This window comes from Sturnus vulgaris, chromosome 1, assembly GCF_052056855.1.
Source record: "Sturnus vulgaris isolate bStuVul1 chromosome 1, bStuVul1.hap1, whole genome shotgun sequence".
Lineage (NCBI taxonomy): Eukaryota > Metazoa > Chordata > Aves > Passeriformes > Sturnidae > Sturnus > Sturnus vulgaris.
The window spans coordinates 133,354,971-133,364,508 of NC_142243.1; the positions used below are offsets into that span (position 1 = coordinate 133,354,971).

Below are 9,538 nucleotides of genomic sequence, written 5' to 3' on the forward strand. Positions count from 1 at the left end.
GCATGAGATGAGGTGCTGGGAAAGAGGCAGGGAAGAGGATGAAGGGCCGGCTGTGAGGCATGCAGGCTCCCTCTTGCATTTCACGTTTGGAGGAAAGGAGACTGTAAAGTGGAGTTGTTCCTCAGTGCCATAAACCAGCTCAGATGGAGCTGCCATGGGGTGCATCCTCCTCTACAGCCACAGCTGTGCTGGCCTTGTACCCTGGGATTGCAGGGAGCTGAGCTGGCTGAAAGTTAACACTAATTGTCTACAGAAAAACAAGCTCCCCTACCCAGCCCTTGTGTCATTGCACTGGTGCCAGTGTTAGTGCTGGGGTGGGAGACAGCAAGGGTGGCTGGAGCCCCAAATTATACCAGCAGGGTTGTGTCCCAGCTTGGAAGGCTCCTTGAAAAACATCTGGCTCCTTCCTTCCTTCCTTCCTTCCTTCCTTCCTTCCTTCCTTCCTTCCTTCCTTCCTTCCTTCCTTCCTTCCTTCCTTCCTTCCTTCCTTCCTTCCTTCCTTCCTTCCTTCCTTCCTTCCTTCCTTCCTTCCTTCCTTCCTTCCTTCCTTCCTTCCTTCCTTCCTTCCTTCCTTCCTTCCTTCCTGCCTTCCTGCCTTCCTGCCTTCCTCCCTCCCTGGAATGCTTCTCCATCCAATGTCAGTGCAGTCCCAAAGGGGTGCTCAATTCTCAAGGGCCACAGGCTTGTTAATAAATCAAATGTCTGGGGGCTTCTTCCTTGTCCCTGAAGGCAGGTGGCTGAAGTCTCCTCATCCATCCTGCCTCTTGGGGAATGGTGCCTGGGTTTTTCATATCCCCCAAACTGGACTGGAACCAAAATCATGCTGAAGAGTGATCTAGTAGCAGGTAAAGAGCATGACAGGGTGAATGTCAGAGCACAGGATTCAGCTGCAACACAACATGGAAGTGTGGGAGGAGGCCCACAGGGAACCACCAGCTGCCACAGGGCAACTTATCCTGGAGGGTGATTCGGGGGTTTCTCTGAGATGCAGTGTGCTCTGTAAGTACAGATACCATCCTGGCCCCAAAGTACATATGAATCTGTAAAAATGCTGTGCATATCATAGGTGACATTGCTGTAAGGAACCGTGCCTTTCAGTCTTGTGCAGTGTTTGGATAGCCCAGAGACCTGAGAGATGCTGCCAAGCCTGCTCTGTGAGGGCCTTTGTGGCAAGATCTTCAAATGTCCTGGCCTATCCATGCCGATATTTAAAGGTCTGTTGTATTCTGAAAAGTTACCTTGATAGGCATGGTGAAAATTCATCTTTTCAATCAGCAAATTTGCCCAGCTAACAACAGAAAATGGTAATTTCCAGATGTGCCATTTCAGGGTAAGTTCAGCTGAGAAAGCCAGAACTGCTTTTTCTGTATCTCACCCTCAGTAGTAAGAGCTGTGCAAAAAAAAGGCTTCAAATTCTGCAAACGTAACTGGAGCTGGAATGGAAATGTGCTATCTTGGGTGAGGAAGTTCTTCAGCCTTAGCTGGCATAAAATGTAACAAATCCTTATTTTAGTGAGTGAATTCCCCAGATGTTCCTGGGAATAAGTCAACTGACTACAAAATATCTATTTATCCACCATCACTATTTAGAGTAAAACTGCACTTTGAAGTCTGGAAGGCACTTTCGCAATAGAGGGGCTTGCCCTGGTGTCCTTGGCCAAAAATAGTGGCTTATTTTTGTCCTGCTAACACATGCCAGCTGGCTGCCACCCTCCATTCCTGACACAGCTGCATTTCAGTTCTGCTGTTTATGTAAAGTTTGTGCAGTGTGATTTTGGGTCCTTGGGGATGAAATGTACTATGTAAATACAAACTCTTATTTCCAATGTCTTTCTGTAGCCATTAAGGGCCTGATTCATCCCACCATGCAGGGGCTTGCACCAAGATTTGAACAAACAGATGCAGATCCCAGCATCATCTGGTACCTAGTGGGTTCAGTCTCTGAGGCAGTTTCCATGAGCAGCTTCTGGAAACACCTCAGTGCTGCTCAGTGTCCCAGCACTCAGCCCCAGCCTGGCCCAGGATTCAGAACATCCATGTGGCAGAGGGTTTTGAAGACAAGGGTTTCGTTTGGCATTTTATACATAAACTTGTTGTGTGCTAACAGATGGGAATCTGGATTTGGAGTTTGGCATATTCCTTCACACTAGGCTGTAGGATAGTTTGGATCCATCTGGTTAATTTACCAATAGAGCTGAACAAGTGATAAGAAATAGGGTGTGCTACAGCCATCTAAGTGTTTCTCTTGCAAGGTCAGATATCTCCATATTTGGGAATAATGTGCAAATATAATGCTTTCACAAAGAAATAAGCCCTGCTGAGGAACTGGGAGAACTGTGAATCTGGTCCAGTTTGATTATATCTTGCCATCTATTGACAAGTGTGGGCCTATCCCAGACTATATGCAACACATATCAATAATTCACGCTACACAATAGTAAATGCTACATTTGCAACATAGGAAAGCAGATGATCTGCAAGATATAGCTGCCTATTTAAATAGTGTCCTGAATATTTATCCATAAGAATTTCCATGTCACTTCAGCTGTAGAGAGAATAGAAAAATGTGGGCAAAAACAAAGGTAAAGGCAAAGTTTGAAAATCCAGGGCAAAGTTTGAAAATCCAGGGTGAAAAACTCAGGGGTCTAGGACCACATGCCTACAATAGCCTCCCAGCCGTTTAGTCAGGGATGTTCAGCCTCCCTTGACTGCAGCGGAAATGACATTGATTAACAAGACATTTCCTTTCGATTTTAGAAGCTACAAAACATGGAGCAGACTATATGTGCTTTAACAGCAGGTGAAGTTGAAAATTCACCTGTGCCCACCCAGCACCAACTTCTGCCAGCCCAGGCAGAGCCTGTGACATGGAATCACATCCCCATATTTGTGAGTTGATAAGCAGAATAGTTTGCAGACTTCCAGACCTCCTGCAGATGATTGAACTCAGGTGAATGTCTCTGCTTCCAACAGCAGCAGTGTGGGGCAAACCTGAAAGTGGGTCTCTTTCCCCGTAAGTCTCTCTCCTTTGCAGTGAATTCAGTTTTCACGTGTGCAATAGCAGCAGCACATATTCTCAGGCTAAGCCTTTCATGCACACGTTGAGTTGGCACTGTGGCCACACAAGAGGCAGGAAAGGGGATCTGCCTCACACAGAGGCTGCTGAGGATCTCCCTGTCAAAACTCAAACACGAAAGGACATTGGTGGACTTCTGTCCCAGGCAAGAAAAATTACCATCAGAAGGAACTTGCTCTGCCTGGTACAAAATGCTGATAATTGACCATTAGAGCAGGGAGGTCTGCTCTAGCAGTCCTCCTTCCTTCTGAGAACACCTTGGTCACCAGCAAAGCTCCTTGGAAGCATTGGGACACCATTTTGAAGATGACTAGATGCCTTTCTCAAGACAGGCTACTGGGACTTCACAAAGCAGGTGGGAATACTGCACCAAGAATTAAAACCTGGAGCTGCTGAACTTACAAAACCCAGCAAGACTAACCTGAACATTGAAAAGGCAGAGTAAATATAATCCAGATCTCCAGGTCTCCAGATGCCATCCTGCTGCATTTATGGGATGATGCAGCCCACTCCAGCTGAACCTGTCCCCCTCCTGGAGAACAGACTCACTTTTCTGAAGGCAGAGGAGACCATGCCCATCAAACCTGGATCAACTCCATCCCCAACTCCACCTGCTGTCAACTCCCACCAAAGCCCATGTAATCACCTTTTGCAGTGTCCTTGAGCCTGACTGGATTCCCACTGGGCTCCTGCAGTGTGTGCTGGAAGGTGAGATCTGCTCCCTGTGCTGTTCTCAGCCAGCAGCACATAGTGTCTTTTGTTTTCCCCTTGCAAATTCAGAGAAAGAGGGAAATTATTTGATTTCTTCAAAGATGCCCAGGACTGGTGGAGGCTACCTGATCCCAGGGAAGAAGATGAAAGTGCTCTGTATCTTTTGCCATTTTCCTCTGTATCTCCATGCCCATTACTGCTGCACCAAACTTAGAGCATATTAGCTAAAAAGGAATTGCAGAGGAATTTGCAGAGGAGCTTAGGGGACTATTTTTGGGTCCAAATGAGCTCAGAACCAGTGAGGAGCAGAGACTGACTGCAATGGTGTTGCTCACAGCCCTCCAGGACTGGGGCGACTGTGCCCCCCATGCTCTAATCTGGCACTGTGAAATGTCAACCTGTCCTTAAACAAAAAAAAAATTTAAGTATTGCCAGAACCCTGTCATATCCAGAGAGAGATGAAAGACTGTACTGCATATTACTTGTGCCTTGCTGCTACAGAGGTTGCTGCTTCACTCATGGTGAGCACATCACCACCACTGAAATATGGGACTGATGCCAACATGACACATTTTTAGCAGAAGTGCACAAAAGGGAATTATCTCTTTTTAAAAATCCCCTCTTCCTCTCCCAGGAGCAATCCTAGCTCATTTTTCTCTCTGGGATTCCCTCTCCTCTTCACACTCACGATGTTTCTACCTTTTTTCCCCGTATTTGGCAAAGAAAAGTTGTTAATCCTCATGGGGGTTACAGGGCAGCAGAAGGTGTACCAGAGGCTGCTGAAGGTGCAGTGGTGTGTTGTTTGCTTATCTCTGGTGTCAGCTGGGTTTGGGATGAGTCAGGAAGATAAGTTAGGTAACAAACAAGTGGGAGAGCTAATAGACCAGTTGGTAGCATGGCAAGGGTGCGTCCGCTGCTGACTCAGACCTAATCAATGTCTTATCATTTCTCACGCCTTCCAGCTCCAGCATCAAACCTCTAAGGACTCTCATCATGGGATTAATTCCTCCTTCTCATCTTCATCAGGAGCATGGACTTGAGCCCTCTGTGTGGGAAACAGACACATCTTCTCCATGTGGCAGAAACACCCAGCCAACGATCACACCCAGCAGCTAATGGATGGACATGTATCCCAGACAGTTGTACCTAGGTACAGAATGCAGATATATTATCCCCGGTTGCAAGCACTATCAGGAGCCCAATGAATTATTAGATATATTTTATAATGGAATAAAGAGATAGTAAGGGAAATAGAATCTCAAAGGAAGAAAATCAGACATCCTGAAGACAACAAGCAGAAATACTCAGGAGGATGCATATTATGCTTAAACACAAGTTCATCAGAGGCAGCTGAGTCCCATGTCACAGAATAATATCATGTCTCAATGTCATTCTATAAGAGCTATGAAAATTCACCTGAAGACCCATTGTGAAGGCTGGAAGTCGTGTTGTAAAAGGATTTGTACTGAGAAAAGAGACACAGGGTAAATGCTAGCCCAGTGCTGTGCCTGTGAACCTTGTCATCTGGAAGGGAGGGAGCCATGCTGCAAGACTCTCCAGCACCAGGCTCAAGAAGGGCCCTCTTTGGCTCCTTGGTGCCACACATGAGCACCTCCTAAGGCTCTTTGTCTTGTCCTTGTGTTTTTCCTCACCTGCTCTCTATGGCCCTTCCCTCTGGAAAGGGTTATGGTGATTGCTGATTGCTGCTGATCATTTCAGACAGACTTTTTAGCTCCTTCAATATTTCTGACCCTGCCCCATCCTGGACATAGCTATAAATGATGTTCCTTCTTCACGTCTTGCCCCAGCTTTTGTTCTGTTTTTCTCTCCCTCTCTCTCAGTCTCCAAAGCGCTTGGCACATGTCTTTCATCTACCTGGCATGGGCTCCATGGGTATGCAATGGGCACAGAAGCTAATTAGTGACTGATGCAACAGGGTTTTAAATTTAACCTCAGGGGGCAGCCATGCCTTGAATGTAAATAAGGCACATGCTTTTTGGTGAACATGTGGGGTCCTTTGAGAGGACTTCAGAGGAGACCAACCTGCTGCTCAGGCCAGGTATGACCTCTGCAAAAAACCTCTGAAATACTCAGAAGACTTACTGTGTGCTACTCACACACTGCTTTGAAAATTTCCCTCAGTGCTCAACTGCTTGCAGCAGCAGAAGTGCATGAAAATGTGAAAAGTGAAAAATTCACTATGAATCTTTTGAAAGAGATCTATAGGCAAATTTGGAGGAGTTGGTCAATCTTTTAGATGGCATCCATTTCTGACCCCCCCTCTGGCTTTATTTACTAAAAGAAATTAGAACAAATTGAGTTTGAACAAAGGGAGTAAAATCAAGGAAAAGATGCTTTTAAAATGAAGTTATTAACAGTAAATAAAATGAGAAAACAAATTAGAATAAAACAAGTGCATCAAGATGATCTCAATAATCTCAACACAAAACCAGTTAATCCTTATAAGCATTAAGAGAGGCTCTTCAGGAAGCAGCTGTCCCTGTGGTTACAAACACACGAGAGTCAATTTAGCATAGAAACTGGAGCTGCTTAAATAGTTTACTTTTGAGACATTACTATCTAATGTTCACATCACAGAGCCAGTTATACAGCTCCCATCTTAGATTTCCGTTCTCACATAGTAGGTAACCCTTTCCTCCCCTCTGCCGGCAGATTCCAACAGATGACAGATTTCAACAGAACAACTCTAATAAACAGGATTTTGACAGGTCTTATTAGCCAGAAACTAACTGGGGCAACAGCAAGGGCTCTTTTAGCACAAAATAATTTTTCTTTATGAGCCAACATTAAAATATTTTCTTCAGAGTACAGATTTTCAGGACAGACACATGCATGCATGCGCACAGCAATGCTTTCATGGTATAGAGTGAAGTCTAAGAAAGTCCAGACATTTCCTAGACATCAAACACAAATAGTAAACATCGATAAAGAAGCCACTTCCCAGAGGACTGGGCCTGGAGCTGCAGTTGCAGACGCAGCAGATGTGCTCTTGGCTCAATGCTTCTCCTGCACAGACCTTGTTTGGGAGCTGCCTGGGAAGCAGAAGACAGGGACAACATAACCAGCAGAGTTTTGACAATGTCTCCTTAAAACAACTGTACTTGGGGGAACTGGAGAGCCAGTTTTCTCTCAACAGGCCCATTGACCTAAAGGTGAGATATCCCAGACTGGTCTTCAGGGTTCATGAACTTTGCTTATTCAGCCTGTGACATCTCCATTCCCAAGCTGCAAGGAAATCTTCTGCAAGGATTGATTTGGAGTTACCCCAGATTTGAACTTAGCAAGTGGCAGGATTGGGAAAAGTCCACAGAATAAAAAGTATTTGGTGCCTTATAGAGCAGACACTGTACATCTGCAAACATTTCCCTAAGCCTTCATTTCCCCCCCTCTCCCCTGTTTTGTAAGTAAAAAAAAATTAACGTTCAAGATGTTTCCTGAAGATTTTGGCATAGTCTTATCTGGATAAAAGGTCTCATAATGACTCTGTTGCCAATTTATAGAAATTTCAACACAAAACTATTCTATAAAAATAGCTGCTTGCCAGGGTTTGTTTATTTTCTTCCCAACCACTGGCTGACATTCCCTCATCTGCAAACTCAAAAATAAATGTGTACAATTTATTATTTCTGTCATCATTCTTCTCCTAAAGAAGGCAACTTACAGTCAGCGTTCTATTTTGGAAATAAGCTAGAAGTCAAGCAGTTTGTCTCTTGTACACTTTTAGAATAGCAAAACTTGTTAGTTATTTCTTTGCTGACTTAGCCTCTGAGCAGTGCTGGGCATGCTGCCTGAAACTTCCACAGCTGATTCTAAAACCTTCTGTACCCCACCAAGAGCAGTACTTGGAGTAGCCCTTTGCAGAAGGAGTGACCTTGGGGTTCCCAAGGGGCTGGGATTTTACCACCATCCCCTGAGGAGACTGGGCTGGCTGAAGGGTGAGGGATAGGGAGCAGGGGCTGAGCCCTGAGAGCTTTGCTCAAGGGTGATGCTTCCTATTCCTGTGCACAGCCCTGCTGATGGGCACTGAGCAGCAGTGAGGCAGTGTCACCCTGTGCCCTATTTTGAGGGAAAAGCAGAGAGAGTGAATGGACCCATCATATTTCCCCCTCCACAGCTGGCTGCCCTTCTTTCCCACATTTTGGAGAAGCAGTGATGATAGTACCACTCCAATACTGTCATTATACTACATAAAAAGAAAAATGTATATTCTTTGCTCTGGAATCCTATGTTCTTGGCCTTGCCTGGCAGGGTAGAATCCTTGTCTCTCATCCAGACAGTTTGGAATCTGAGGGTGAACAATTCAGTGGGTGTGGGAAGACCCACTTTTCTATCCTCCATCACAGACTCATTTGTGACAAGGAAAAGATGTCCAGAGCTACAGAGAAGTGCCTAGTTAGTTCCTCCTTTGAAAACCAGACCCTAAACCTCCTGTGCCTAACCTCTCCATCTCCATTTAATGAAAGAAGCACTTCCCTGTGTCCTGTTGAGAAATGTATTCAAAACTGAGGAGCACTTAGTGATGGGGACAGATGCTCCCTGTAAACTGGGGATTACTGTCTTGGCATGTTTGATTGCTCTTGATGGGTCAAGACCACCCACACTGATGGAAACTGAGCCCCTGCTGCCACACTGGCTTTAGGGGGAGGCATGGGGAGCCGAGGGCTTTGGATGGGTGAAGCAAGGGGCTGGAAGTGAGCATCACCCAGGGCTCATGGCAAGGGCAGCCCCAGCAAGAGGAGGCAGGCCCATGGCTTCCTCACTCCAAAGAGGAGGGAAAGAGAGGATTGGGACCCAGTCGCCTGGTATAAACATTAAAGGGATTTTGCATGCTTATATTTCTTTCCTCAGAGAAAAATTATGCTGCTTTGGGTTGCCATGGTTCCTGGTTTCCTTGGTTACCTCTCAGTATAGAGTAGGGGATGAGAGGGGAGGGGAGGGGAGGGGAGGGGAGGGAAGGAGGAGCCAAAAAAGACAGGGGCCAATTACAAAGATCCTGAGCAAGGCAGACGACGTCAGCAGGCCTTTTTTTCCCGGGAAAAAGAACAAAAAGACAGAATGGATGTTTCTCGGCAAGGATGGTGGCCTGTTTTGTACCCTTTGATGTTTTATAATGTAAAAGGGGGAGAAGATTATACAACGAAATTAATCACCAGTGAAAACCTACAGCCCAGTAATACTTCCTTAAACTTAGAAGCAAGAGGATCATTGGTGATAGAACCATGATGCAAAAGAAACCACAACGGGAGTATCTGGGATCATGTGCAGACTGGCCAGCAAGGCCAGGCTGCTGGTAATGGCTTTTGCAATGGACCATTGCAGCCAGGCAGGAGAAAAGTGCTGCTGCAACTCCAGCTACAGAGAGCTCCAGCACAGCACTCCTGGCCAGCCCCATCCTGCAGAGCCTCGTGCAGATCATCCCCTTCCAAAAATCAACGGGACAATGTGTGCAAGAAAGGCTTCTTTACATAGGCAAGTCCCCAGTCCTTAGTGAAAATCCCATGCAGTTTTCAAGTGGTCAAGCTTTGAGTAATGACTAAAGCAAGCCTATGTAAACCCTCTTTATACAACCACATGTTTCAGTGGTTGGACAAGAAATCCAATCTGACCCCAGTGGCAGGGCGCCAATAATCCTCTCACCTTTCTCTTAATATCCTGTGACTCAGTGATATATGTCAGGCCATTTAAACCCCAGCAGCAGAGTTCAGGTGCTGTGCCAATTATATTGAGTGG

General features: G+C 45.8%; 1 long non-coding RNA gene across 1 annotated transcript; it reads left to right on the plus strand.

The window, feature by feature from the left end:
- Positions 1–517: 517 nt before the first annotated feature.
- LOC148225536 (uncharacterized) lies at positions 518–7,428 on the plus strand. The gene is made up of 2 exons (XR_015808026.1): positions 518–3,784; positions 4,750–7,428. It is a non-coding gene; the product is annotated as an uncharacterized LOC148225536 (long non-coding RNA).
- The last annotated feature ends 2,110 nt before the right edge of the window (positions 7,429–9,538 follow it).